Below are 6,105 nucleotides of genomic sequence, written 5' to 3'. Positions count from 1 at the left end.
ACGCATGACATTTGCTTTTGCAATTGGAGCCAAGCAATACTGTTTGACTTCCAATATAAACAGAAGCCGAGGCGACCGCAAAACCACTTCACATTCACTCCAACGGCTAAAGAGTGTTTCAGTTCGACATGCAGCAGATCATATTCAGAGCACCATTCATCTATTGTCTAAAGCAATCAAATCGGATTTTAATCGACTCTAATTATAGCCGTCGAACACAAAGAGGGTTTGTGTTTACATGTGGAAAGCTCGGAGGTCAGCGATTGTCAACAGCACTCACTGAAACTGTGGAAACCCACGTCCACGTCACAGGAAAAATGAACAGACCGGCCTTTTCTGTTCAAGGTTGTGTAACTTATGACAAAACAAACAGCATTACAGTCAAAGCAAAGGGCTGAGTGTATTTTAAGAGAACAGACAACACGAGAGTTTGTTTGATGTAGATATGAGCCGATATTCAAGATGCAATAGGAGTGTGGGAAAATATCGACGCAGAATAATATCGCAACATTTTACACGGTCATTTAATTTAATTTATTTACTTTTAAAGTACAAATAAACAAACACTGTGCTGCACAACGAGATAGAAGGTATTAGGGCTGCACAATATACCGTTTGAGCACTGATATCGCAATGTGTGTATCCTCAAAACTGCAATATAAACCACATCAGAGGATTAGATGAATTATTCAATATTCAAAGATAAAAATATTATTAAATATCTTTATTTTTTAATTATTTACAAAATAATGACCATGTTATTTTATGTTTGACTGTTCAATTTATTAAATTTTCTTGCTCTGTTGTATTTATTTATGCTTGTAATTTATTATAATTTATGCAAATGCAATGCACAGAAAAAACTTGATCATCCCACTTCTATCTAAATGAATGAAATCTTACCAAATTGAGCTATTTAATTCATCAGGTGAATTATATTCATATCGCAATATTCATTTTCTTTTTGGCTTAGTGCTTTTATTTATCAGGGGTCACCATAGCGGGAAGAACCACCAACTTATCCAGAATATGTTTCACGCAGCGGATGCCCTTCCAGCTGCAACCCATCACTGGGAAACATCCATTCACACTCATACACTACGCACAATTTAACCTACCGCATAGCGCATGTCTTTGGACTGTGGGGGACACCGGAGCACCTGAAGGAAACCCACGCCAACACGGAGAGAACATGCAAACTCCACACAGAAATGCCAACTGATCCAGCTGAGGCAAAAACCAGGGACCTTCTCGCTGTTTAGCGATTGTGCTATCCACCGTGACGTCCCCATATCGCAATATATATCGCACAAAAATAAAATAACGTAATGTCAGATTTTTCCAATATCATGCAGCCAAACAAGGTATATAATGATAGACAAACGCCCATATCGATATATCGTTAATATATGTGCTATTCTAATTTGTTGATATTTACATTTCAATTTCTTTACAGTCCACTAGATGGTGCTGTTGAGCCTGTGTTTACGGTGCGCAGGGTCAGCTTCGGTATGCAGTAAGTTAGTAAAATAAAGAATTAAATAAAATGTAGAAATAAAACGCTCAATAAAATTGAAGTTAGATTAAAAAAAGAAAGAAAAATGCTTATGTTCAGTTAAAACAGATGCTGCCAAAGTTTTCCTTTGTGGACAATCTAAAGTCCTAAGAAAAATGTAACACTGTACAATTCAATACATCGTAGAAAAACGCAATAAAAATCACAATAATATTGCATTGTGACAAAAGTATTGTGATAATATTGTATGTGAAGATTACGCAATATAGCATGATAATAAACATGAGATTAGTTCCATCAAATATTTGCAAAGTTCCGAAAAAAAAAACAAAAAAAAAAACAATCACAATTGCAAATTAGGTGCATTTCCATCATTGTTAAGGCTGATTTATACTTCAGCATTAAGCACATGCTTCGGCGCAGCCTTCGCACGGTGGCATAGCCCTCGCCGTGGTTGACGAGCAGGCCCAGCCCTAACCAATTTGGCGCCCTAGGCAACATTTCAGGTGGCGCCCCATCACATTGCGGTAAATTCCACTGCTTGTGTACATATAGTCATAAGAAACTAAATAGCTTTTTGATCGACTACTACAAGCTGGGTAAACGTCAGATAAATATGCCAATGCAATTAACGCTATTGCTGAATAGATCTAATATTCACACATTTGCTTGAGGAAGGAATGATGGAGGTCGTTACATTACTATTACTATTTTCCATAACATCTATGCCCTTCCATAACATTAGCTGACGGTAAAACTAACAGATAGCACTATAGCTATTTATTGATTAGCAACCTGTCAATGTTGGGATTTAAAAAATATGGGACAACAAATAGCTTCAAATGATAGAATACATAGCAAACATTAGAAAATATTGACAATAAAATAAAAGGTTTAGCCTATTAAAATCAATGGCCTATACAGAAATTAAATAAAGCTATAAAATCTACTTCCCTTTTAATTGTACTTGCATATTGATTAAAGTTACTATAGTTATTCAGTGAAGAGCAGCAAATGAATCTCTCATCGTGTTTTGTTTGATAACAGAGGTGTCACTTTAAGAATGAACAGATATATAATGATAGCATTCGACTACTTTAGTAACTGTTTGTGCTCATTTAAGAGAATATTAGTTGTGTTTAAAATAAAACACGCAGAAGGGACATGTTTACATATTTTTAAAGTGAATTAATATGCGTTTAGCCGAGAGAGCTTGCGCTGAGCGGAGCAAAAAAAGAAAAAAGAAAAAAAAGAAGCACTTCTCCGCTCAGCGCGAGATCTCCCGGCTAAACCAACACAATCTCACAGCAATTCCTAACTTTTTGATTTAGTGGCTAATTTGCATGAATTCATACGATCTAATTCGTACATTTACGTACGATTTGCTCATCCTCCAATGACGGTTGGGTTTAGGGGTGGGGTTAGGTGCCACGCCTCCTTTTTAAAATTATACGAATTATCATATATTATACGAAATTCATACGAATTAGCCTCTAAACTGACAAATCGTAAAATACTTACGTTTTCTCGTGAGATCAGGCTGGCTAAACGCATATTGCGAGGGCTTAAACGGAGCAGTGGTCGTAACGTCGAATGAAAAAAAAAGAAAAGACAGCTGTGAAACATAACCAGCTATGTCTTTTTGTAGGAAACACACTTTAGATGTTTTTAGTGTAAGAGGTTTTTGAGTTATTACCATCTATCACTGAATGTGTCAGGAATATCGAAAAACAAAACCAATTTAACCGCGCTCATTTATGGCGCCCCCTGGATGTACAGCGCCCTTAGCATTTGCCTATACTGCCTATGCCACGGGCCGGCCCTGCTGACGAGTATCTCTCAAAAACTGCAACTACACGTCACAACGATGCACAGCGCAAGCTCTGTGATTGGACGGCTTGGTAGCTGTGACCAGTGTGGGCGGGACCGAGAGCCGCATGAACCCGTTGGAGCGAGTGTTCATAAGTGTCGAGTCCCGTTACGTAGCTCTAAACAGAAACTCTTGTTTTGTGTTTACCTTATGAATAACGTTGTTGCACGTTCTGCCTCTGAATGAGTGAGTTTTAGCTACTTGTACATTAAGGTAGCGTTCAGAAAAAATAAAACACCCACGAAGAAACTCGACACAGAGGAAAATAACATAACTTACTGCCAGCTAGTGCTTTGGAAGTGTTATTGCAAAGCAACACAAACAGCACGCAGAAGTATAAATGCACGACTACACGCCAGGCAGGCCGATCACTCGACGCAGAAGTATAAACCAGGCTTTAGAGTGGGTGACTGTAGTATTGGTATCATAGCAACCAACAGTAATGTAATGTTTATTTTGATCATGTCAGAGTTTATTTATTTGGCGAATGCGTTTTTATCTCCTATTATTTGCATTAACAGTTTTTTTGCACAAAGTCCAAAACAACCTCAAGTCAGCATAAAACTTTTATTGAATTAAGCGATTTATTTATTTATTTATTTATTGCTGTTTGGTTTAAATGGTTCATTTCTTAATTAACGGTTAATAACTTGTTCAAAATAAGTTGTTGCTTGTTTTATTAAGGAGTTAATAACAATAAAATAAAGTTGTATTATATGTTGTAACCTTTTGTTTCTATAGAATAAAGCAATACACAATTGCTTTATTCTTCACTTTGGTCAATTGGTGAAGTTGTAGCCACTGGCTTGCTTGGTTTGGGACTTGTGGAGCTGCGCATCGAAGGATTTGCTCTTCAGTGTTTGGACTTTCAGCAGTAAAAATTAAACCACACTGAACTAAAAACTAGACTGATAGTTTCAATTTACTAGAACTTGTGTTAAGCTCAACACAATCTACATTGTAAAAGCACTATAGAAATATGGATGAATTTAATTTTTGGTAACCCTCTGTTGCAGCTTTAAGTAAATATCGTGATAATACAGTGATAAAAGCTTCAGTAATTATTTGCAACAAGAACATTTGATACCATAATAAGCCTGGCTTGATATGAACGATGAACACAGGGAGCTGAAAACTCAAAGAAAAGCTGTGGCGCATTCGATTACTTTCCTCATCTCTCCTTGAATTACCCGTGGCCATTTAACCCTTGCAAACACAACACAGAATGCCTTCAACTCAAAACACCAGCTGGCTATTGGGTGTGTTTTAGCATTTTCACAATGCAACGAAAACACAACTGACTCAAAAACAAATGTGCTGAACAAACAAATGTTTTTGTAATCATCATAAAACAAATCCATACTGTTATCCAACTAGCTCTAGTATGGCATGCCATAATATATCAGAAAATATAACTTCACCATTACATTTCAAACCACAAGGTGTTATTTATTTGTCAGCAAAACATATTAAATAATTAAAAACTGAATCAATTTTAGTATGATCACATTTTTTTAAATATTTTAATTGTACAGGTCAAAACAACAGTTTTTCCCTTTTAGTTCATTTCATAACTTTATCTGTTACGCTGAATGACCAATTAAGCAATATTTTACCTATTTTAGATATTTTATTATCACTAAAACATTAGAATGACACTTCATAGTATCCTATATGCTATCTATTCACATATAATAATAACATTCGTTACTATAATTTGACGCAGACACTATATATTTGACCCAAATACAACTATTTTAGCAAAGGTGGTATTACAACAGTATTTACCATAGGGATTTTCATTAAAATATATAATTTCGTAATTATAAAACACTGCTGAATTGCATTAGTTTACAGTTTAGAAGTAAAAAAAACGAATAAACCCTTAGGAAAATCTCGTATATTATACAAATACAGGGAATAACGTTAGTTTGATATCTTATAATTGTAATAATAGCCTCATATAAGCAATTCTCGCGTGTTTATCATTAAATAATGTCTGTATGTGGTTTAATAATGAATGTCAACCTTCAGTATAGTAGTAAACATCAGAATAGAGTTGGTTTTTAGATGAAAACACTGCAAACGTGGCAGAGTTTTGCTACTAAACGAACAACACGGACTCTAGTGCTGTAATATCCGCTAAAACATCATCTTTCGACTCGTAAATATGCATTAATATTAGTGTAAACAGCAGTATGGTTTTCTGAAATACAGTTCATGGAAGCGGACATTACTGTACATCGCGTTTCTTACCTTCAAACTGATCTCCAGTCCGTCATTTCACAACAAACACAGCCGATGCGGTTCTCCATCAGGTCCGCTAGTACATTCACATCGGATTATCGCAAATTAGCATCATAAATGATCATAAAACCCGAGAGTTGTCGCTCCTCAAGGGCACGAGAGCTGATCATCACCGTTCAACGGGAAATTCAGCGGACCGGTTGCGACTTGTTGCTCCGCCGTGGTGTAGCAGAGGGGCGTGATTTGTGCTTTAGACACCGCCCACTTCGCGTTGTTGCTGCTGCTGCACAGAAGGGATACAGTTGCGGCCGGATGTTAACAAGAATTATTTATATTGTTCATTAAATTGCACGTTAATTATATTTTATTAACGTCTACCCCTACTCAAAACCTACACACAACCCTCAAAACAATGTAAAAACAGTAAATAAACAGAGTTTAATTCATATTATTTATTAGATTACCCATTAAA

At 36.1% G+C, this 6,105-nt stretch overlaps 1 protein-coding gene across 1 annotated transcript in view; it reads right to left on the bottom strand.

The window, feature by feature from the left end:
• Window positions 1-5,850, bottom strand: part of LOC130219192 (GRAM domain-containing protein 2A) — a 51,280-nt gene extending 45,430 nt beyond the window's left edge. Inside the window, exon 1 of the mRNA XM_056451500.1 lies at window positions 5,643-5,850. The gene's annotated coding sequence lies outside the window, so the exon portion shown is untranslated. The remainder of the gene's footprint in view (window positions 1-5,642) is intronic.
• Between the last annotated feature and the right edge of the window lie 255 nt (window positions 5,851-6,105).

The sequence above is a fragment of the Danio aesculapii genome, chromosome 25, assembly GCF_903798145.1.
Source record: "Danio aesculapii chromosome 25, fDanAes4.1, whole genome shotgun sequence".
NCBI lineage: Eukaryota > Metazoa > Chordata > Actinopteri > Cypriniformes > Danionidae > Danio > Danio aesculapii.
This window is presented reverse-complemented; position numbering and strand designations above follow the sequence as displayed.